Raw genomic sequence first — 25,786 nt, 5'->3', positions numbered from 1 at the left:
TATCATGTCCATTGGGATCTGATGATGTCCATCTTGCCATTTTATTCCTAAGAACTGGATCTCCTGTGCAGGTCCCTTGACCTTACTTTCTTTTATGGCAAAACCAGCCTTCAGAAGGATTTGGATTATTTTTTTCCCCTTCTCAAAGACTTCCTCTGCTATGTCACCCCATGCAATGATGTCATCGATGTACTGCAGGTGTTCCGGAGCTTCATCTTTTTCCAGTGCAGTCTGGATTAGTCCATGGCAAATAGTGGGGCTGTGTTTCCACCCCTGGGGCAGTCGATTCCAGGTGTACTGGACATCTCTCCAAGTGAAAGCAAACTGTGGATGGCACTCTGCTGCCAGAGGGATTGAGAAAAACACATTAGCAATGTCCATTGTGGCGTACCACTTGGCTACTTTTGACTCCAGTTCGTATTGAAGTTCTAGCACATCCAGCACAGCAGCACTCAGCGTCGGCGTGACTTCATTCAGGCCACGATAGTCAACTGTTAGTCTCCACTCCCCATTAGACTTTCGCACTGGCCATAATGGACTATTAAAAGGTGAGTGAGTTTTGCTGATCACTCCTTGGCTCTCCAGTTGGCGAATCAACTTGTGGATGGGAATCAGGGACTCTCGGTTGGTGTGATATTGCTGCCGGTGCACTGTTGTGATAGCTATTGGCACTCGTTCTTCAACCCTCAGCAAGCCCACCATAATCGAAGGGTCTTGAGAGACCAGGCAGGGTAGACAGCTGTTTAATATTCCCTCCGTCTCCAAGGCAGCTATACCGAAAGGCCATCGATACCCCTTTGGGTCCTTGAAATGCCCCCTCCTGAGATAGTCTATGCCAAGGATGCACGGAGACTCTGGACCAGTCACAATGGGGTGTTTCTGCCACTCATTCCCAGTTAGGCTTACTTCAGCCTCCAATACAGTTAACTCTTGGGATCCCCTGTCACACCAGAAATACAAATGGGTTCTGCCCCTTTATAACTTGATGGCATTAGAGTACACTGTGCACCGGTGTCTACTAGAGCCTTATACTCCTGTGGGTCTGATGTGCCAGGCCATCGAATCCACACAGTCCAACAGACCCAGTTATTCCTTTCCTCCACCTGGCTGGAGGCGGGGCCCTCTAATTCTGGTCAGAGTATCCAGTATTCACTTCTCGTAAAATTGGCTCAGAATTCCCTTCAAGAGGAGCAGAAATAAGATCAGCCCTTCTACTCTGTTTGGAAACTGGAGCAGCATTTTTCCTGGGAGAATCCCTTTTTGTGGTTCTTTTTCCTCGCAACTCACGTACTCGTGCAACTAGGACCGAGGTAGGTTTTCCGTCCCATTTCCTCATGTCCTCTCTGTGGTCACATAGGTAAAACCACAGGGCACCTCGCGGTGTGTACCTTCTATATTCTCTCTCTTGGGCAGAAGAATGCTCACTCCTAATAGCTGAGACATTAGTCCTTACAAGTGGGGAGTAGGACATATCCTCTTTGAATTGCTGGACATCCTGGGACAGCTTCTCCACAGCTGAAATGCAAGCTTGTAGGGAGGAGGAGAGATTTTCTTCGTATTGACGGAGTTGACGAGTCACTTCCTCCACTGTCGGTGCCTCTTCATCTTTCCAGGTCATTATTGCCAGTGAGTTGGCATAGGACGATGGTGCACTCCGTACAAACTTCCGCCACATGGGTCGTGTGCATTGGACTTCGTCTGGATCTTTGGGTAATTGTGGGTTGTCCGGGTCATAATGAATCGTCTCTAGCACAGCTAATTCCCTCAGATATTGAATACCTTTTTCCATGGTGGTCCACTTGCTTGATTGACATATAACATCTTCCTTAAAGGGGTACCTTTCCTTCACACTTGACAGGAGTCACCTCCAGAGGCTGAGGGCTTGTGTCCCTTTTCCAATTGCCTTGTCAATGCCACCTTCCCTGGCAAGTGATCCCAGCTGCTTGGCTTCCCTACCTTCTAATTCCAGGCTATTAGCCCCATTGTCCCAGCATCAGAGGAGCCAGGTGATAATATGCTCACTTATACGGCTGCTGAAATCTTTTCACATATCCCGCAGCTCACTCAAGGATAGGGATCAGGTGATTACCTCTGGTTCTGCCTCTTCCTCCTGTTCTCGTGATGACCCTGGTTCATCTTCATCCTTTGCTATGCAAACTGATTTTTTTTGTATATTTCTTCTTGTGTACGGGGGCAACTGATACTGGTGCGGGTTGGGTTGCTGCTTCAATTGCAGTACTGCTTGCCAAGGTTTGGGTAGCCGCAGTGCCTCTTGTCTTGTTAGATCCAGAGACCTTCTCTTCCCCTTAAGGGTACTGAGTAGTGTTGAACAGGGCTTGATAGGCATGGGCCAGGACCCAGCACCTTGCAGTGATTTGTGCCTCTCTGGAGTTGCCAGGGTGACAGCATACCTTTTCCAAATATTTGGAATATTGATTTTAGACTAAACATTACTTAGCAACAACTGAACACATCAGTGTGTTAGCAACATTCTTCTCATACCTAGCTTAAAAGCATAGCACTGTAGCAGCTACTAGGAAGACAATTAACTCTACCCCAGCTGAAACCAGGACAGACTACTAAACAAAACCCCAGTGTTGTATGAAAAGAAATAAAGTCATATCCAATAAAAGGAAATATATTGACTTCCTACTAATCTGGGTGAAAGAAGACATTTTTCTTCTTTCTCCAGATAGCAGGCATGAGTTAATGCAATACCACTATTCATGCACTACAGATAAAGAAAACACAGTAGTCATCAATCTGGGAATTTCAGATGGTATATCCTTTTGATCACTGAATACATATAACAAAATTTAATGAGTTTGGTGTCAGGATGATTCTTAGTTCTTTCCCAAATGGAGGTTTTAAAGGTTGTGCAAAAGTCAACTTTAATTTTAAATACACCATACATGAATAAAACAGGAGAGGTTAGGGTGTAGTTTCTTTAGCTTTCATCTATAAGTAATCAGATGAAAACAATGTATTAAGCAGAATGTTAGACCATAATTAAATATATTTTCAAGGAAAATAAACTTCTGAGTTGCTTTCTGTCATGTAATCTTGTTTACCTGCCAGCTGAAATATACATCCTCCTCATCAACCTTTATCTACCTCCTTCACATGGGAAATAGAACTAATTGTGTACTGAAGATGGAAAAAAAAAACCAACTAGGTACAAAACATAACAGGATTCTTCACAAAAAAAAAAAAAAGCAGCACATTCATGGACTGAAATAAGCAAAATTACAGAAAACAAAGTGTCAAATGGTTCAAATATACCAACAGAACCTCATTTAAAGTATAGCCTGTATTCCTACAAACATAAGTTTTCTAAGCAACTCTTAAATGCAAATTTGTTGCGGTCGAGACGGACAAAACGACAAGACAACAAAACTTTATATGCAAGCTAGTGCAAAAAAACCCTTTATTGCTCTCTTTCTCTGTTCATTTATACTTTCTTTCCCCTTAGCTTCCCCAGATGTGTCTCTTTCTTATTGGTTCAAAGTTGTTATGCTGTCTTATCATTGGTTAACATTTGCACAGTTCATCACAACTCAGCTCTTCTGCCAAAAGGACACGTACGCCTTGTCTTGCGGTCGACACTTCCTCAAAACTTGTTTATCTTGCAGTTCTTCTTGTTCCTGTTTGTTCTCTCAAGGGTAGACTGGAATCTTCTCAAGGTCAAAGTCGTCCTGTCCAGGGGCCTCAGTCCAGCTGAGGTCCCCCACAATTCCCCCTTTTTGTATTTGTGCTACAAAAATTACCTGTGTCGCCTTCTGCAGGGCCCTTTGCATCAGGGACATTAAACATGGCAACATCAATAACACAACTACAACAACAATCAGTATAAAAAACCCAGTCTTAATCAGTGATAAGACCCAACCAGACAATCCCCAGCCATTAAAAAGGTTATTTAACCAACTCCACCCATCATCAACCTGAAGTTTCTTCACTCCTTCCTTCAACATCTGAATTGTCTTATAAATTGACTCTGAGTGGTCTGACAAATTCATATAACACATCCCTTCAAAATCTTCACACCCATGCCCTTGTGCTAACAATAAAAAATCTACAGCAGCTCTATTTTGCAATGTAGCATGTCTAACTGAATCTATGTCTAGTAACAGTCCACTTAAAGCCATTGAGGTCACATTGCTCTGTTTTGCTAACCAACATCCCAGTTTGTTAAGAGTAGTTAGCGCCTGAGCGGCTGCCATCCCAGGAGCAAAGATAGATGCGGCTATGGTTTCGCCAGGGCCCCAAAAATTCAAGTCATCCCTACATTGATTTGTGTAGGCATGAACAGTTTGCCTATTGCGTGGTCATCTGCGAAAAGCACTGTGGATCACAGTATTATTGGGTGTCAATAATGTTAAGCGGCCCAAGCTACAAGGTCTTCCTTTGAGATGTGAGGGGATACCAGGCCACGCTCTATCTCCGCAAATCAAAAACACTCCGGGGGGCAGGCTAAGTGGACGGTTGCTAGATCGTGAAGCATTCTTTGATGTATAATTACACCAAAACCTATAGTTTCTATACGCAATCAAACTAGAATTTACACATTGTCTCATTGTTTGATTTTTCCCTGAATAATTAAAATATATGCAATAATCCATTTTTACAGATCCCAACAGCTCCAACTCCTGTGGTTTGAGGTCACCTTGGCTTAACTATGGAACCCATCCATCCCAGTTATCAACCACTCCTGAACCATTGGCCACCCACTGTTGATCTGCAGGTACAGGCCAACTGTCCAAGGGTTGACCCACCAAACATGTTGAGAACGGATTACCAGGCGAGGCAGTAGATAAACAAATAGAATCCTGTCCTGTCAGCTAGGGTGATCCACACGTTCTGCTTTGGCTGCGAAACTATCCATCCATCACTGGCACACACCATCCACCACAGGCCGAACACAGTGAGCCGGAATCCACCGAGGACCACCATCTGTGGAAACACAAGCGTATTCTCTTCCCCATGTCAACAGTTCACATGGAGAGGACCATTGACCTGTAACCAGGTCCTTTACTTGCACCTTGACCCCTGGTGTTACCCCAGAGGTAGGTGTCAGGGATCCAAAATGCTGCAGCATTGGCAGCTGCGGTGAATCATCTGTTACCTGTAAAAAATTTAAAACATATACAGCTTTATTAAGGCGTGATTCCGAACTTTCCCCCACCATTCCCCCTTTTTGTTTTTGAAGCATACGCTTCAAGGCGCCATGGGCATGCTCCACAATAGCTTGTCCTGTGGGAGAATGAGGGATACTGGTCACATGTTGAACTCCCCAAAAAGATAAAAACAATGCCACCTTGCTAGATTTATATGCTGGGCCATTATCAGTCTTAATTTGTTGCGGAACACCTGCAACCGAGAACACACGTTGCCAATGTCGAACAACATCCTTCGCCGATTCCCCAGCATGTGCTGTAGCAATGATAACAGAAGAAAAGGTGTCAATCGAAACATGCACATATTTCATTCGTCCAAAGTCTGACACGTGACATCCGTCTGCCAAACTTGTAAGGCTTGTAACCCACACGGATTGGTTTCGTAATACCAAGGAACATGCTGTCCTTGACAATCTGGGCACGCTGCGACAATGGCCCGGGCCTCCGTGTTAGACAGACGAAACTGCCTCTTCAACGCCCGGTGTCCTTGATGAAAAAATCGATGGGACTCAACAGCTTGCTGTTTAACATTAGGTACTGGTCCCATTGCTACCCCTGCTACAGCAGCATCGGCTCGAGCATTACCTTCAGTGATAAAACCTGGCAATGTCATGTGACTTCTAACATGCAAAACATAATACGGATGCTGTCGCTCTTGAATCACAAGCCATAATAATTTTAATACCCCAAATAATCTTTCATTTGTCACATGACCTAACACAGAATTATCCAATCGTTGGACCAAACCAGCGTGTCATGGTTTAACCCCAGCCAGCAACTAAGCACCACGCAGCCGCTCATTCACTCCCCCCCATCCAGTGGGATGGGGGAGAAAATCAGGAAAAGAAGTAAAACTCCTGGGTTGAGATAAGAACGGTTTAATAGAACAGAAAAGAAGAAACTAATAATGATAATGATAACACTAATAAAATGACAACAGTAGTAATAAAAGGACTGAAATGTACAAATGATGCGCAGGGCAATTGCTCACCACCCACCGACCGACACCCAGCCAGTCCCCGAGCGGCGATTCCCCGCCCCCACTTCCCAGTTCCTAAACTAGATGGGACGTCCCATGGTATGGAATACACTGTTGGCCAGTTTGGGTCAGGTGCCCTGGCTGGGCATGAGAAGCTGAAAAATCCTTGACTATAGTCTAAACACTACTGAGCAACAACTGAAAACATCAGTGTTATCAACATTCTTCACATACTGAACTCAAAACATAGCACTGTACCAGCTACTAGGAAGACAGTTAACTCTATCCCAGCTGAAACCAAGACACAGCGACATATGCAGAGTCAGTGACAATATTTAATGGCTCATCAAAATTTTGAAAAACCATCACCATGGCCCGGAGTTCCACAATTTGTGGAGACCCATCTTGACGTTCGATCAGCTGCTACCACTGCTGGCCATCATACCATACAACAGCTGCTTTTCCGGTTTTTCCTGACCCATCCATAAACACGGTCAGCCCAGCCACTGGTTCTGATTGGCTTAACTGTTTTTGTGCAAATCACACTTGACTGCCTAATTTTATAATAGGGTGAGAGGGGAGATGACAAGATATCTGCCCCTCAAAACCTGCCAACGCTGCTTGCAAGGCTGAATTGTTGGCAAAACACCATTCAAAAAACTCCTTTTGAACAGGAATAACTATTCTCTCAGGATCATTGCCTGTCAACTCTTGACATCGAGCTCACGTTTTTATAATAATTTGTGCCAAAAGTTCAAAAATCCCAGGAGCTGTCTTATTTGGTCTAAAAGGCAAAAACGCCCACTCTAACACATGTAGTGGGTCAGACCAATCAGAATTCCATTGTGCTATCATGGCAAAGGGCATCATTCCATCTATCATCACAAAAACATGCACAGCCACAGTCAAGTCAATCCTCCACACTTGACTTTTGCTAATTGCTTGTTCTACATCTTCAATCACTTGTTTCGCTTCAGGTGTTAATTTTCGAGGAGCAGCTATATCAGCGTCCCCCTTCAAAAGGTCCAAAAGTGGCTGTAATTTAGATGACGTCAATCCTAAATAGGGTCGAATCCAATTAATCATTCCTGCCACCTTTTGTACGTCATTCAGTGTTTTTATATTCACTTCTAACTGAATAGGTTGCGGCCTCACCACTTGATCTAACACTTTCATTCCCAAATACAACCATGGCTGCTGTCGCTGCACTTTTTCAGGCGCCACGATCAATCCATAATTTTCTAGTGATTTGCGCGTGTCCTCCTCTATCTCATCTAACAATGGCAAACAAGGTGCAGCTAACAAAATGTCATCCATATAATGATAACAATAACACTGTGGATATTTTTCTCTGACAGGAGTCAATGCTTTTGCCACAAACCATTGGCAGATTGTCGGGGAATTTTTCGTTCCCTGCGGCAATACCTTCCAATGATACCTTTTTGTAGGCTCACCATTGTTTATCAATGGTACAGTAAAGGCAAATTTCTCCATGTCAGGTTCTGCTAAAGGAATGGTAAAAAAACAATCTTTTAAGTCCATTACCACGATATCCCATTTCATCGGGATCATTGTGGGCGATGGCAGGCCTGGCTGCAGAGCCCCCATTGGTGCCATTACATCATTTATTTTCCTAAGATCATGCAAAAGTCTCCATTTTCCAGATTTCTTTTTAATTACAAACACAGGGGTGTTCCAAGGACTATGAGAGGGTTCAACATGTCCTGCAGCCAACTGCTCTTCCACTAAAGTTTTCAGGGCCATAAGCTTTTCTCGATTGAGGGGCCACTGGTCTACCCACACCGGCTTGTCTGTCAACCATTGCAAAGCCAGAGTCGGTTGCTCTTTGGCCCACATCACAGTGGCCCCTACCGAAAATCCGTAGTCAGTCGCACCCCCCCACTGCTGCATCAAATCTCTTCCCCACAAATTCATTGGCAGGGAAGTGACATAAGGCTGTATCGTAGCTTTCTGCCCTTCTGGGTTACTTATCAGCACAGGTTTGGCTGCCAACAGACTATGCTGAACTCCTCCCGCTCCTAAGACCCCTTCACTGTTCGAAACCACAGGCCATGACTTAGGCCAGTGGTTCAGAGATATGATTGTAATGTCCACGCCACTATCCAGTAATCCAACAAGTTTAAGGTGTCCTGGAGAGGCACCCTCCATAGTCAAAATACAAGTCATTTCCAGACGGTGCTCTGCAATGCTTTGGGTCCAATATACTTGTGGTTTCCCAGTGGACCCGAAGCCACGATCCCCACGAATCGTGGGTTCTGTTCTTGGGACACAACTCCTAAATGGCACAAGTTGTGCAATCTGTGTTCCTGCTTTTATAGTCACTGGAGGTGTCGCAGTAGACACCATTGCCATTATTTGTCCTTTAAAATCAGCATCAATCACTCCCACATGCACCATTAATCCTTGCAGGATACTGCTTGATTGTCCTATCAATAATGCACTTAGTCCTTGTCCAATGGGGCCCCAGGCTTCTAGAGGCACCTTATACGCTGCCTGCATAGTTAGAGTCACTGTGCAGGAGGTGGATACATCCATCCCGGCTGACCCCTCGGTCCTTCCCCATAGCTTGTCACAAAGGTTTGTGGTCCCGCCGGCGACCCTTGCAAGGGCCAAGGCGCCCTTTGAGGGGTCATTTGTGTCTGCACACGTCCCCTCACACTCTTCTTGCCATTTCCCGAGCCCAACAGCTGCCCGCTGACATGAAAATGAGATTTACACTGCTTTGCAAAATGTCCTGGCTTTCCACATCTTAAACAATTTACAGTTCCCATAGCCTGAAGAGACTGCCCCCCTGTTTTTATTTTTATGAGGACAATCGGCTTTTCGGTGGCCAGCCTTGCCACAACTAAAACACTTCTGGTTCTCCAGCCAGAGAGCTGACATGGCTGTGGCAAGTTCTGACATTTTATATTTCACTGAATCTACTTTTGCACAGGCAGTGACCATGTCCTCTATACTTGGATCACCTTGCAAAGCCTCAATAATTTTTCAACAGTCCTCATTCGCATTATCACGAGCTAGTTGCTTTACCAGCATCTGTTGCAAGGTGGGCTCATAAACTTGCTTTTCAACGGACGCCATTATTTTTTCTACAAACGGCAGAAACGGTTCTTTGGGTCCCTGCCTTATGGTAGTATATCGCGGTTTTGGCTCTGAAAGCTCAGCAGTTCTCATGATAGCCTCTATACCTATCGCTTTCACTTGCTCCAACACAAGCAGATGCCATCGGGCTTGTGCCTGGGCATTACTATGTTGCCCTAATCCCATGAGTGCTTCCGTCCCCACCCCATATCTAGGGTCCTGCTGATCTAACTGCAAGTTTTTTGCTGTCTGTAAATCAGCACGCTGCCTCCAAATGTTGTGAAATACTGCATTTTGCACTGGCTGAAATATAATTTGCGCAAGTTGGCTTATATCCAAGGGAACCAGCTCATCAGTTGCTACCAAGCATAATAACTGCATAACTGCAGGAGAGTTTGGGCCATGTTGGGTAGCAGCCTTCTGTAGATCTTGTATTGCTTTCTAGGCAAACACAACATGCTCATCGCCCTGGCCCTGTTGGGTAGCAGCCTTCTGTAGATCTTGTATTGCTTTCTAGGCAAACACAACATGCTCATCGCCCTGGCCCTGTTGAGTGGCACGAATTACTGGAAATGCCGTGGGCCCAATAGGCTCTTTTTGGACCACAAGGCAACTGTCTCTCAATCCGGGTGTCTGGATAGCCTCGGATAAGTCCCAATTCCCCTCCTCCATGGCTCGCTTTTTCACCTCTTTCCAAAAATTAGCAGGGTCTCTGGGGAGGACCATTATCTCGGAGGGAGGTAATGTCCAGGGCCGAGGAGGCCCACGGCATCCCACTCCCTCTCTTGAGTGTGATCTCAAGTCAGCTGGTTGCAGTTCCTCATCATCCCCCCAGTCATCCCCTGGTCTTTCAGGTGGCGGGGGGGTACAACTTGGGAGCCTCTGAGCCTGTAACCAATCCCCCCACCGCCCCTTCCAACTTTTCTGGTATTGGAGGTGCAGAAGGTTCTGTGCGAGCCTCTTTAACTAGAGGAGGATATAGTTCATTACCCGTATCCCGAGGACATAAATATTGTCGAGGCTTTACAGTCTCATGGGGCCGCATATATTTCCACGGTTCCGTAGTGCCAGACAATTTTGGGGGGGGTGTCTTTTCCACTTAAATCATTAAGAAAAGGGTTTGTCAATCCTGCGGCCGTTGCCGTTTTTCCCAAACCGTCCTATATTTCACTGCTGCTGTCACTAGCTCTTTCGGTCTCATCTTGCTGTCGCTTAAGAGCTTTTAGAGTTTCTAATAATAATCGCCACGTAGTTAAAAGTCCCAAGGCTTCCTTGTCACCCCGCATTGCACAATCTATTAATTTTTCTCCTGTTTTTTCCCATACTTTTACGCTGAACGCAGTTTCAGTGGATGCTGGCACTCCATTATTTTTTCCCCATACCAGCATCCTCTGTAACATTAATTTGTCCATTTTCAGTCCCCACTTTTTCAATATCGTTTTCCATATGTTCAGCACGCTAGCCTCCTCTTTTGTAAGTGTCACGCCCATGTTCCCGGTGGCTCACCTGGTACGTTAGGTGTCAATTATCGGTCCGCGGACTTAGCAGCTCCACCGCCGCTCTCAGCTTCACCGGCCTCCGTCTCCACTGCCCATCCAGCAGTCAAACTTTCTCAGTGTTCCACTGATCAATATCACATCGGGGTCACCAATTGTTGCGGTCGAGACGGACAAAACGACAAGACAACAAAACTTTATATGCAAGCTAGTGCAAAAAAACCCTTTATTGCTCTCTTTCTCTGTTCATTTATACTCTCTTTCCCCTTAGCTTCCCCAGATGTGTCTCTTTCTTATTGGTTCAAAGTTGTTATGCTGTCTTATCATTGGTTAACATTTGCACAGTTCATCACAACTCAGCTCTTCTGCCAAAAGGACACGTACGCCTTGTCTTGCGGTCGACACTTCCTCAAAACTTGTTTATCTTGCAGTTCTTCTTGTTCCTGTTTGTTCTCTCAAGGGTAGACTGGAATCTTCTCAAGGTCAAAGTCGTCCTGTCCAGGGGCCTCAGTCCAGCTGAGGTCCCCCACACAAATTTAACATGAGTTTTGAAGTACATAATAGGAAATAATAATTTTCTGAAATAAAAAGGTCAAATACAGATTTTTTTTATTGAGTGTTACAACCATAACCACCTGCAACAAGAAATGGTTACAAGATGACTGTACTGGATATACATGACAAGGTTTTGGTAGTGGGGGGTCTGCAAGGGCCACCTCTGTGAAAAGCGGCCAGGGCCTGTCCCATGCTGGACGCAGCCAGTTCCAGGTGGCTCAGTAATGGACCCACCACAGGCCAAAGCCAAGCCAATTGGCAAAACTGGTGGCACCTCTGTGAAAACATATTTAAAAAAATGCAAAAAAGTCAAAGTTAATGCATGACAGTTGCGTTTAATATAGCCCTATAGATAGTAAAGAAACTGAGTTTCTGGGTCAGCATTCCCGCAAGACATTCCATTCCAATAAGTTACCCAACAAACCACTCTACCCGTACACACTTGATTCACTATTCAAATTAAAGGGAATGATATATTTCAATTACTGTGGGGACACTTACATAATCTACAACTCTTTTGAGTAACTTCACATAATTTTCTTGAAATCCACAGCTCTCTTCCAACTGTAGGTGCAATGCTGGAGAAAAAGATTCATCCACTACATACTGACTCTGTGATAACATATTTAAGAAAGGGTAAGGAGTGAGAAAATGTGAAAGAAACAACTAAGCAGACACCAAGGTCAGTGAAGAAGGAAGGGGAGGAGGTACTCCAGGTGCCAGAGCAGAGATTTCCCTGCAGCCTGTGGAAAAGACCATGGTAATGCAGATTGTCCCCACATGGCCTGGGGAGGTTTATGATGGAGCAGATATCCACCTGCAGCCTGTGGAGGACCCCATGCCAGAGCAGGTGGATGTGCCTTGAAGGAAGCTGCAGCCTATGGAGAGGAGGCCATACTGGAGCAGTCTGTTCCTGAAGGACCATACCCCGTGGAAATGACCCATGCTGGAGAGGTTTGTGAAGAACTGCAGCCTGTGGGAAGGATCCATGTTGGAGAAGTTCATGAAGGACTGTATCCCATGGGAGGGCTCCCATGCTGGAGCAGGAGAAAAGTGTGAGGAGGAAGGAGCAGATGAGACAATGCGTTATGAACTGACTGCAACCCCCCATTTCCCCGCCCCATTTGGGGCGGGGAGGTAGAAGAGTTAGGAGTGAAGTTGAGCCTGGGAAGAAGGGAAGGGTAGGGGGAAGGTGTTTTTAGTTTTGTTCTTATTTCTCACTATCCTACTCTGATTTTAAATTGGCAATAAATTAAATTAATTTCCCCAAGTTGAGTCTGTTTTAGTTGTGATAGTAGTTGGTGAGTAATCTTCCTGTCCTTATCTCAACCTATGAGCTTTTCATCTTATTTTCTCCCCCTGTCCTGCTGAGTAGAGGAAGTGACAGTGTGGCTTGGTGGGCACCTGGCAGCCAGCCAAAGTCAACCAACCACCCACATGTCAACATCAACAATAATTTTGATTTCCTGACTTTGGTATAATTGTCTTACATGCATTGTAAATTTATACTCTTATTTTCAAATAAGCTATGTATTTTTATAAAGTTCAAGAGCTACTCAGAACAGAAGAGATATCAAATCCATAAACACAGGAACTGGAGCCTACAGGAGAGAATAGGTACTACAAACACAGTGAATCAGAGTTTTGAAAAAAATAAAAATATACTCTAACATGAAAAACATCTTGCATTATTTCTATAATGCAATGTCAATTCAATGTCCAGTCCAGAAAGACAAGTCAAACTGGTATCATCTTCTTCAGCCACTGAACTGCAAGCATTCTCATGTCATTCACTTATACTGGCAAATACACAAACCAGAGGCAATTTCTTTAATACAGAAGCACATACAGTGCAAGTGTCTCACTGCTGCATATATATCTAGGAATTATGAGAAGGCAACATTTGATAACCAGGAAAAGCAGACCAAGATCAATCTACAAGGTAGATTCCTGATACTGGAGTATCTCCAGTGCCATGGTAATGAAAACAGCATAAACTCTGGAAACTGTTAGATGTGAGCAGTGAAGACAACTAGCTCTTTACCCTAAATGTAACTTTAAGTGTCAATCCAGTACTCATCATCTCAGTGTCTCAAATTAAACATATGCAATTGACAGAAAATGGAGAAAGGGAAAGGAGACAACAATGGGAATTCATACATATTAAGGCAGTTGTAAGAAAAGAATCTTTGGAGTAATTAAATCTTCAATTTGTACAACTGAACTAGATAACACTATCAGTAAAATAGAGATAATGCTTTATAATAGTTTGGCACTTAGGGAAACCAGAAGCAGGTAAAGTTCAAAGTCTTGCCAGGTGGCTGGGAATGATGAACATTTCCATCTAATTCTCCTACTGCACTAACTCTTCCCTTTTTATTAATATGTAGATACTACAAACAATGGGTTTAGCCAATTTGTTTTACTGTTCAAAAATTCAAGCTTGACTTCATTGCAACAATACTAGCCATTACAATATCACAAATGTGTTCAGTTTTATCCAAACAAAAAAAAAGGCTTGAAGTTGTAGAAAAGTAATGTTTATCCATACCTAGCACCTAACATGTTCACAGAAACTAGTTGACTGTACTGCTCTACTAACTGAATACAATAACAATAATGTAAAAAGTGATATCAATTTTAGACATAATATATAGGGGCATCAGTGGGAAGAAAACACGGGGGCATTCAGACAGAAAGACAAGATTATCATGTAGATGGACAGAGGCCTAGTTTCCCTAAGAAAGAAAAAAAAAATAAAGCAAAAACTAAAGTGAATTAATTCAAGGTCACAGTCTCCTAAAAGCATAAAAACTTGTCAATTTGACATGAATTAGAGCAGATCTGAAGCTAGTCCCGAAGTGCCTTGCCTGCATTACCATTTCACCTTAAGTTAACTTCTTTCTGTTAAGAACTCCACACACCCTTTTTTTTTGAGGGGGGGGGGGGCACGTTTTGGGGGTTTGGAGTTAGTTTGGTTTTGGTTTTTATTTTTTAAGGACAGGAACAGTATAGGGTTTTTTTACCCTGAGAATGTTTTTAGCAGCACTCTACCACTTCTTGTTTACACACTCAATGATTTCCATACCAAATATCCTCAAATTCACATGATCTTAAAACCCAATACTCTTAACAACAGAACTCTGCTCTTTTGTTCCACAGTAACAGAAGAGAACAGTCTCCACAAGTCAAGTTAGAACTTATTACACTTGCTCAACTTGATTGCCTCTGAAGGTTTTGACATGCATAGGTGATGCAGTCTGTTGATGCACAGTTGGGGGGGGGAAGGAGCAAAGACAATCCAACTTGCACTGGTAGCTGAGCTAATTCTAGTAAACGTTTTGTCACTGAACAAAGCCAATGTCTTTGTATACACATGAAGTAGAACAGCTGACTAAAAAGGAGACACTTCTGTACAGTCACTTTGCAGAGCAGATCCATACTTTAAACATCAGAATAGAATAGTTCAGTTGGAAGGGACCTACAACGATCATCTAGTCCAACTGCCTGACCATTTCAGGGCTGACCAGAAGTTAAAGCATGTTATTAAGGGTGTTGTCCAAATGCCTCTTAAACACTGACAGGCATGGGGCACCGACCACCTCTCTAGGAAGCCTGTTCCAGTGGATGCACCCAAAGGAGGCTGTGATCCTATGGAGAGCCCATGCTGGAGCAGGATTTCTGGCAGGACCTGTGGCCCCACGGGGGACCTACGCTGGAGCTGTCTGTTCCTGAAGGACTGCAGCCCGTGGGAAGGACCCACGTTGGAAAAGTTCATGGAGGACTGTCTCCCATGGGTGGGACCCCATGCTGGAGCAGGGGAAGAGCGTGAGGAGGAAGGAGAGGCAGAGACAACGTGTGATGAACTGACCGCAACCCCCATTCCCCGTCCCCCTGTGCCGCTCGGGAGGAGGAGGTAGAGAATTCGGGAGTGAAGTCGAGCCCGGGAAGAAGGGAGGGGTGGGGGGAAGGTGTTTTAAGATTTGTTCTTATTTCTCATTATCCTACTCCGATTTGATTGGTAATAAATTAATTTCCCCAAGTCGAGTCTGTTTTGCCTGTGATGGTAATTGCTGAGTGATCTCCCTGTCCTTATCTCGAGCCACGAGCCTTTCATCATATTTTCTCTCTTCCCCTGTCCAGTTGAGGAGGGGGAGTGACAGAGCGGCTTGGTGGGTACCTGGTGGCTAGCCAAGGTCAACCCACCGCACCTACCCTTATACTGAAACCTCAAAATGAAACTCATTCTGCATAAAAGTATCTGCAAACAAGAGACTTTAGAGTATTATTTAAATAGGTATTCATATTTTATTATACCCGCCAGTCAGAAAACATTTGCCAATTACCTTGGTTAGGCAGATGCATCTTGAAAAATATCAGTTAAGTCAACTGTCAGGGAAGTCAATATACTTTCTTCTAAAGGTTTCTATGCTATCAAACAGCAAATTACCATTGTTCTAAATCACTTTTAACAGAGTTTCCAAAGTCTGAGAAAAATAAAATTACTTAAGTGCTGAATCAAACAGCAATTTCAAAGAAATGTGAATAATCAGACTATATTACAAGGCTGACTCCATAAACAGTCACACAGATGTATCAATGATGTGCTTCAGTGCACTGAGACATAAGATGGTGAAAAAAGCAATGCTTTAACTTTGGTGCTAAACAATTCACGCACTCAAGTTCCTTTAGTGCCAACAGAAAGCTAGATTGTAATACTGAAAAAGAAGAACAGATTGGACTATATTAGTTCCAACCTCTTTTGGTCGTGCTGTTCAATAATCCCCAGACTACAGGGAAGACAGAACTGGTTATGTTAAGAGAACTGAAATTAAGCTGTCCTTATAAAATAAAGCATTATAAGAAATATTAAAAGCATACAGAAGTTAGGAAAGATGTTCCACTATCAAATCACCCAAAGCTCCCCTTAACATGTACACGTGATCTTTATATGCCAAACATGGCCAATTTGTGATTGTGAAAACCAGGCACAAATCCGAAACACTGGATTTATGGATTTAAAGTTTCAACAATAATATTTATTCAAATTTTAAACACAGAATACAATTCTAACCAGATCTCCACTTGTCAATGAACAGAGTCCCAATGCAATGTATACATTTACACATATAGTTCAGTAGGTGAGTTTGTTTATAATTCAGTGTAGTACAGAAAGCACAATTTTCAGGTATATAATTAGTTTTAAAATATACTACACGCTGATAGTAGTAATAGATTATTATTGAAAACTATATTCCTCACTGAAGAAAGGTTGACGTTAAATAAAAAGAGAAAAAAAATAATTTAAACTGTTTTCTATGGTTATATGAACTAAACTCGATTTCACTAGCTTTTCCAAACAGACGTTACCCTGAAATTTTCAGATAATCACAGGATTGACAATAATTCTCTGCAAGAACTGCAGGCTTTTAAAATTAATAGCGCACATTTGTTGTATCCAAACTCTGTTAGCCTAATAATTAAAAATATAAAGCAACCTATGTTATTGTCTAAGAGTTACAGTGTTCACAAAGTGCATAATTTGATATCTTAAAGTCTGCATACGTGCTGGTGGATAGTAACTCTGAATCAATTACAATAACATCTTGAACTTTGCCAATGTTGCTATGTTGGCATTCCAAGAATGCCTACAGGGTAAACAGACTAAATGAAGAAAGTAAAATTGCTTTTAATGGAACCAGTTCCAACACCTCATCACTCAAATAATTCAAGTCATTCACTAAGAAGAGACAGTAATGCACGAGTAGTCTGTAACATGACTGCTCACTCTCTCTGTGTATATGAGTTTTACCAAAACACACTGTTAAAGTCAAGCCCACAGAACCCACAAAATAAAACTAAGGAAAAAAGATGAAAGACAGAGCTAACTGAGCTAAAGTCTCCTGCGTATTGGGATTTCAAATCAGCAGGCTTATAGGTATTCATCTTTACCTACCATGAATAGAAGTCTTTGCAGAGCAGTGTATGGGCCTGCAAGTTCAGTATCATACCAAATCAACAAAGCAAATATTTGGTCCTTGTCCTAATACTGAGCCAAGCTGTGCTCAGCATAATCAAATAAGTTCCGTGGAAAATAAAGACAGATGGGTGACACAATCGACTGACCTCCCAGAGCAGTTTGGTACTTGAGGGTTATTTTTCATTTTGACCTACATACTACTGCCTGTTCTTAGAGGCACAACATAGGATCAGCAATAACAAACCCTATGTTACTGAAGTCTTCTAACATAGGAAAATCTTCCTCAACTTTGAACAGTTGCAAACCTGACTTACATCAACGGAGCAACATAAAATACACTTTGTGTAGCCCTAAATTTAGCCCTAATAACCCAAAATATTTATCTAAAAGTCTTAGGGTTTTGTTTTGGCTCTATTCTGAAGTGACTGTAAACAAACCCAAGTCTCACTAAGTCATAATATTAGCTACAGGAACACACAGCAAAATAAAAGCTATTCAGTTGTACGAGTTTAGGCTGCCTCCCCCCGCAAATAGGGCAGACATTGCCTGCTTGCCTATACCAACAGAACAACCCACTTGCTGATCCCATATGCATTTGAACAGATGCTCAATTTGTTTATTTGAGGCTAACCTATTTTCAGGGCTGGCTCTAGAAGTATCGCATCTATTGTTATTATGCTATATAATGCTTATTATTAACAACAACTTATTTTGACAGTTTAAGAAAAACAGCCAATACTAGTCACACTACAGTCTTGCTTTTTTTTTTTTTTTTTTTTGTGCCAGCTGTAACTTTGCCCAGGAATCAAAGCAAATGGCGGACCCACAGGGGCAGCAGCAGTCTTACTTCGCAGGAAGATTCAACTGCAAATCTAATCTGTTAATATCAGCTCAAAGGGATACCAAGACAATATTTAAAGTTTAAGATATCTATAGAAGATTAAGACATTTTAAAGCAATATGTTCTATTAATCACTTACATTTTTATGATTGTTTTCAGTAAAAATTTATGGGTTTGTTAGCATGTATAACTATTTCAGTTTTTAAGACAACCGTCTACTAGAAAAACCTGATATTCCCATTGGGACTCACATTTAAAATCATGTTGTTAAAGTTAGATATATCGCAAATTTACATCTTAAATGAGTTTGTTTATAATTCCTGAAGTCCCCAATATTATTGCAATCAAACTGCTTTTCAGGACGAATGTGATCCTTAAATTAGAATCAGCGTGTTTTATAAAAAACAAAACGCAACTACAAAGAATTTCACAACTAGGTGGCGCAAGAGTCTGTAAAATGTATAGAGCCAGCACCCTGGCTAGAAGATCAGAGCTTTTTAACTCACATTTTGCATTTCCCCTCTGAAAACAACATGTGTCTTCTGACTCATCAGCAAATAACGACTTAAAGCTCCATTTCTATACATCAGTTGCACTCTTACATATATAACCGTTGTGGTTTTTTGTGAGGTTTGCAGTTACCTACTGCACAAAAAAAAAAATAACATGATGTCAAGTTGCATACGTTGAATTTCAGAGAAGTTTTATAGAAAATGAAGTAAGTTCTGAATCTCCTTCAGGGAATTTCACCTTTTCAAGTATTTTAGCATAGCAATATCTACATCCTTCACAAGTAGGAGAGACTGGCTTTATAGATATCTGCCTTATGCTTTGACCACACCTTTCCTACGATTTGTAGCCTCCTAATCTAAACAAATTAAGTCCTGGTAAATACTCACATGGAAGGCCTCCAAAAAACTGAAGTGCTGCAGGAAATAGCGTCAATGATTCAGTAGGTGCCACTGTTTCTCTTGAATCAAAGGCACAATGAGATACTAACTTTCATAAAAAACTTAGAACAAAGACCCTAACAATTCAGAGTTATCAGACACTAGTACACTGAAGCACAGCAGAAGCTGTGCTTTATTTGTAGTGGAAGTTTTATACAGCCTAAAGACGCGGCTTTTCTAAAATTAAGAGATCTTTGCCATAGCCTACTCGCTGTTTCTAAAGCCAATTTTAGGTCAAGATAATTATTGGCACTATAGCACTGCCACGGAGGTGATTGCATATGTTTTCTACAGTTGTACTAGTTAGCCAGCGAGCCTCCTACTGCCAGACTGAGTCAGCTCAGCAGAGCAACTCAGAATTGCGAAACGAGCTACGTCCACCTCCCGGGCCGGCTCTCAGCATCGCAACAGGGAGGAGCCGTGGAGAAGACGACGCAGAAGGTTTCTTCACCACTCCCGATAACCTCAGTTAGCAGCGGCCCTCCACAAGGCCGGGCCAGCCCCGATACTCGCCCAACAGCGCCGAGAGCAGCTCGGATAAGCAGAAGCTGCTTTGTCATCGCGAAGGGCCTTCACCCTCCAAGCGTAGGAGGCGGAAACCACAGGCCAGGGCTCTTCCCCCTGGCTGCGCTCCCCACCCACCGCCCCCAACCCCTCACCTGCTGGACGCTGCTGGTCTCGGGCACAGCGAACTCTTCCTTCTCCTTGGGAGTCTTCACCGTGATTTTGATGATCCGCGGCTCGGCAGCAGCGAAACCCTGGGCGGAGGACTCAGAGGAGCTGTGGGCCCCCGCGGACCTCTCCGCGCCCTCCGACATGGCGGGTGGGACCTGACTCGCTCCAACTGCACAGCTCCAGGCGAGTCCTCCGCGCCACGGCCTCGCTCCCAAAGCGGCGCGCACTGATGACGCCCCGAACCGGGGAAGTCACTAAGAAAGGGGGAGCTGTCTCCCCGGGCGTGGATTCGCCTTCAGCGCGCTTGCGCGTTAGTTTGAAGATTTTTAAATCTTAAAAAGAGACAGTGACAAATAGTTCCTTAAACTGCCATATGGAAGTTTTAAATTTATTTTCGGATATAGTCAGGTGACTTCAGTACTCTGAAGTTCCAAGTAAATGCATTAAAAATGTTATGAGTTTTACAATATTACAGTGTTGATGTCCTACATATAATTGCACTATTACTTGCATATAATATAACGCACAATGACGTTGTATGAAGTAACAAAGCCGTGCCATGACCTGTACGACTTTCACGTTAAAAAGCGAGGGAGAAAAACTACATACAGCTTCTGAACCTATGTAAAGAGAGATCATAAAATTGCCTTTTGCTTCTAGGTTACTTGTTTAGCATCAGCTTAAGGGTAAAACTCAATATCTCAAACTGTTACCGAAAAAGCCAGTCGAGGTAACTCTCTAAGACTCGATTTTGGAGTTTTAGAAAGCAGGCATTCTTTATTGCAGCGCTGGGGGCACGGGGGATCGCTCCACCTATCGTGCACCCCGTCGGGCCTAATTGTGCAGGTTAAGTACATGTTCTACATACATATTCACTAGATTTCCAAGAAATGTTATACATATTCATTAGTTTTCCAGGAAGCTATTAGCATATGCAAATGTCCTTTACGCAGGCACATTGAAGGTCTCTGGTGGTCTTCAGGAGTCCTCTGGTGGTCTTCCATAGTCTTCCTCACTTGTCTGCTACTTGACCCTCCTCAGGTGATTCTGCGCACTATGGTCCTTTACATGTTTTGATACATCTTATCCTAAAGAATGCACGTTAGTCCCTAAAAAGTGCTTGTTAGTGCTCTTATTATCTAAGTTTTCATTAGCGGTGTAAAACCATATGGCTAGTTTAAGCTAAATTATCTACAAGGACGAGAACAAAGGCAGGAGTTCTTATCTTTTCCGGCCCTATCTATTCAAGCAAGGCCTCTGCTTGTGCCTTCTCAACAAGATCGTAAATTCATCAAACATTTAATTAAGCTTTGTGATTGCTCATGGCTCCCTCTTGCTCATTCTCATTTTCTTGATCTTTCAACCTTTAATATACCAAAATAACAACCTTTTACTACTTTAAAAATAGAATTACTATGGAAGCATTCCTTAGCTGGGAATCAGATTTTCCTCAAACTTGGACAAAAAAGGACACAACACCACCCCCACCCCCCCTTAATCCATAATTAAATTTACTATCACCAAATTAGGTCCTTTCCCAAAACATTAGTGATTTTCCTATCCATCAGATAGGAAATTCCAGATTCCTATCCCTGTTTTAGTATCAAATATACAGATGGCTTCGAATCCTAGAGTCAAATGTCCTTTCTTCCTTATCCTTAAGTTATCCTGGAATTACCTTTTCCTACAGTAGTCTGATTCATCAAGTGATTTGTTGGCTTGGTCTACTATTGGGATAATTTCTCAGAAACTATTTGAATTGGTTCAGTAAATTTTTACTAAACCAATTAAAAACCTGATAAAAAGTTTTAAAACTGGAATAGCAAAAAATGGCTAAAGCCTATCCCAAGTTTTGTCTGTCCTAGACCTTCAATTTGTTACAGTAAAAATTATTTCAGGCATATTTAACTACTGAGCCTTTCCTTGGTCATGCTGTTTCCTTTTCCACACATTAGAACTTGACCCTACAAAGTGTTGAATTCTGATCCAGCAGAGCACTTTGACACATGCTAGTGATACATCATCCTATTGACTGGCAGAATGAGGGCCATTATGAAATAACATTTTGCACTGCAATCAAGTAGTGATTTCAAGCAGAAATCAAACAGATCAAAGGACAAGGAGATGTTCCTCATCCATGGCTATTTAGTTTATATGCTAGCTTATGCTGACTATATCATTTTTACACTGTTGTATGGTATTATTACTTGGAGTACAGTTTGTACTGAAATAGCACAAATGCTACCTGCTTTAACTTAGTGGAAATTTACAAATTTTCATGTTTACAAGTCAGATGAGAGAATTAATCATCTGTGTTATTTACTGAGAATACCTGAGGGACAAAGAATACAAATTCATATAAAAGAATAACTTGCAAATCATAAAAAGCCCTTAAGTAAGCAAAGAGGAAGTTTTAATGGTAGTTTCATCATCTTCATTTTGGTACAGATAAAATGGAAAAGGGAGTTTATTTGCCTGTACTGAAAGTGTCAAGGTAGAAAATACCCTGAAACATGACAACATGCTTGTGTGTTCAAATTGAGATAGTTCAGAATACAGCTTATACACAATGCATAGAAAATGAAAATGATCCAGAAAAGGATTTTGAGTTCTTACTCCTCCATAGGCTGTTTTTATTTTGAACAATATCTTTTCACTTTTCTTTACTCTTGGTTTTATTTTTTCCCCCCGCTTCCTTCCTTCCCCCTGCGCTTTTATTTCCTCTTTCTATAATCATCTATTATGATAGACGGGGACGGGGTAATCCTGGTTATACATACAAATTGGGGGATGAGAGGCTGGAGAGCAGCCCCGCGGAAAGAGATCTGGGGGTTTGGGTTGATGGTAAGTTGAATATGAGTCAACAGTGTGCCCTGGCAGCCAAAAGCACTAACCGTGTCCTGGGGTGCATCGAACACAGCATAGCTAGCCGATAGAGGGAGGTGATTGTCCCACTCTACACTGCACTAGTGTGGCCCCACCTCGAGTACTGTGTGCAGTTTTGGGCACCTCAATATAAGGCGGCCGTCAAACTATTAGAGTGTGTCCAGAGGAGGGCAACCAAGATGGTGAAAGGTCTCGAGGGCAAGACTTCTGAGGAGCGGCTGAGGTCACTTGGTTTGTTCAGCTTGGAGAAGAGATGGCTGAGGGGTGACCTCATTGCACTCTACAACTTCCTCAAGGGGGGGCAGCAGAGGGGAAGGTGCTGATCTCCTCTCTCTGGTGACCAGCGATAGGACATGAGGAAATGGAATGAAGCTGCGACAGGGGAAGTTCAGATTGGACATTAGGAAAAGGTTCTTCACTGGGAGGGTGGTTGGTCACTGGAACAGGCTCCCCAGGGAAGTGGTCATGGCACCAAGCCTGTCAGAGTTCAAGGAGCATCTCTTAGTCATATGGTTTAGTTTTAGGTAGTCCTGCGAGGAACAGGGAATTGGACTCAGTGATCCTTATGGGTCCCTTCCAACTTGAGATATTCTATGATTCTATGATCTGCACAACTTTTCTGCATCAACTTCTGATCCTAAAGAATATAATTCAAAGTAAGTTTGATATTAGAGACAGCAGTTTAATTTTTATACCATTCCTTTTTCCTCATCTACAATTACAGCATTTACTGCAGCAGTTCAGCTTCTTTATGTACAGATGAATAACTTTATATAATATAACAAAGTGCTTATTAATAAACAGATCAAGACTCAAGCCAGACGGAAATCTTGCACAACTCTCCTTCCAGTGAAGTCTCTAAACTTCAACAGCCAGGTCAGACCGCTAATGTGAACTCTACCAGGTGCTGTAAGTGTTCATTAGAAGTCAAATTCTGAGCATTCTTCCATACAATTTAAAATACTTTATACTCCTAATAATTCCAAATAATGTAATTTTCAAAATCGTTTCCTTTAATTGTTTCTTGTTAATAGGTATCCGAGAAGAAGAAAATTCTGCCTTCTAGCTAATAGACCTGATTTACTTCGAGTCAAGCATCTTACCAGTTTTCATTTCACCTTAATTCCCAGCTCTGACTAGACATCTCCAGTTTGTGATTTTTTTCCATAGGTAGTTGATTTAATCAAATGTTGTCACTTAAATTTGAAAAAATACCCCACAAACCAAACCAAACAAAAACCCCACACCCCACACACAACTGAAAATGAACTTGCAGTGACCAGAGAATATTTTGCATCAAAATCAAAATACTGGCTCAAGCCAAGTTGAACCAAATTGAGAATATCAGTAAAAGGTTTTGAACCAGTTTAGCTAAACTCAGTTTAAAGTTATACCTTGTCCTGGTTTCAGCTGGGATAGAGTTAATTGTCTTCCTAGTAGCTGGTACAGTGCTATGTTTTTGAGTTAGGTATGAGAAGAATGTTGATAACACTGATGTTTTCAGTTGTTGCTAAGTAATGTTTAGTCTCAAGTCAAGGATTTTTCAGCTTCTCATCCCCAGCCAGCGAGAAAGCTGGAGGGGCACAAGAAGTTGGCACAGGACACAGCCAGGGCAGCTGACCCAAAGTGGCCAACGGGGTATTCCATACCGTGTGACGCCACATCTAGTGTATAAACTGGGGGGAGTGAGGGCGGGGGATCACCGCTCAGGAACTAGCTGGGTGTTGGTCGGCGGGTGGTGAGCAATTGCCCTGCGCGTCATTTGTACATTCCAATCCTTTTATTATTTCTGTTGTCATTTTATTAGTGTTATCATTATCATTATTAGTTTCTTCTTTTCTGTTCTATTAAACCGTTCTTATCTCAACCCACGAGTTTTACTTCTTTTCCCGATTTTCTCCCCCATCCCACTGGATGGGAGGGAGTGAGTGAGCGGCTGTGTGGTGCTTCGTTGCTGGCTGGGGTTAAACCACGACAACCTTAAGTTAAAATGATGCAATTCTGAGTTTAGACAAGGCCTCAGGTGGTATTAATTACATTAAAACTTACAACCAAGATCTCCAAAGTTTTGCTATAAATTAGACATAACATTCCTTATATTTCTGAACATTAAAACCAGAAGATAACACATTCACCTTTCATGTTTTTCATGCATAGGGGAAGAAAGAAAACAAAACCCCAAACGTATTAACTTCTACTTTCATATGTCCAAAAGGAAAAAAGAAAAATAAAATAAAATTTAAAAAAAGGAAAAACAAACAAACAAAACCCCCCACACAGGATGTGTATTAAGTTTACCTTCCCATTCCTGAGTTGAGGTTAGGACTCTTGTTTTAGAGTCAATTAAAAAGGTTAAATTGAAAACGCTGCATGCTGAAGTATAACTGGATAGACAACAGTTATCTTCTACTGTCGTTATGGGGCTCACTTTGTGAATACCCTGCCTTTAATATAGCAAACCACAGGCATAATGCTTTGCTAGAACCAGAGTGCAACATCCTTGTTAGTTCATCAATAATTCCAATAAATGAAATGCTGTTATCTCACTTTGAGTGGGATTTGTCTTTACTCTCTAGAAGACATTAAAGAGCTCCATAAAAGTAGCATTAGACAGGAATAGAGCCCTGAGCTTCTGAACTATGACTGCTAGTTCTTAGCTGGAATCACTCTTTCAAAGTCTGGAGAGAAAAAAAGAAAAACAAAACAAAACAAAACAAAAAAACCCAACAACATTCATCAGTTTGATTATCCTGAGCAGTAGACAAGCATTTTCCAATTGGACTCTACTACCTAAGCATTATCCCTACTTATTTTTGTTGTTTTATTCACACTATTATCTCAGTAAATAGGAGTCTTTCTCTTCCTTCTCTCTGTTCAGGATTTCTGTCACCTCACCTTTGGTCTTGAAGTTCTGATAATTTTTATTTTATTTTTTAAAAGGCATAATCTTTATTTGCCGAGTCTTCCTATATATGTTGCTCATTTTGCTCCCCCTCCCCCCTGTCTAATATGCTTTTATCTTTACACATCTTCCTTTTTTGAAAATTCAGTCTCATCTATCTTGCAGGGATCATCATTACAGCTTTTAATATTCTCTCCTATAATCCTCCCAGGCTGTCCAGGATAACCCTTCTTATACTACCACTTT

At 42.3% G+C, this 25,786-nt stretch overlaps 1 long non-coding RNA gene across 1 annotated transcript; it reads right to left on the bottom strand.

Moving 5' to 3' along the window:
• Positions 1 to 2,307: 2,307 nt before the first annotated feature.
• Positions 2,308 to 19,991, bottom strand: LOC138683266 (uncharacterized). The gene is made up of 3 exons (XR_011322873.1): positions 19,737 to 19,991; positions 10,762 to 10,862; positions 2,308 to 5,122 (listed from the first exon to the last, which is right to left on the bottom strand). It is a non-coding gene; the product is annotated as an uncharacterized lncRNA (long non-coding RNA).
• Positions 19,992 to 25,786: the final 5,795 nt, after the last annotated feature.

The sequence above is a fragment of the Haliaeetus albicilla genome, chromosome W (genome assembly GCF_947461875.1).
Source record: "Haliaeetus albicilla chromosome W, bHalAlb1.1, whole genome shotgun sequence".
NCBI lineage: Eukaryota > Metazoa > Chordata > Aves > Accipitriformes > Accipitridae > Haliaeetus > Haliaeetus albicilla.
This window is presented reverse-complemented; position numbering and strand designations above follow the sequence as displayed.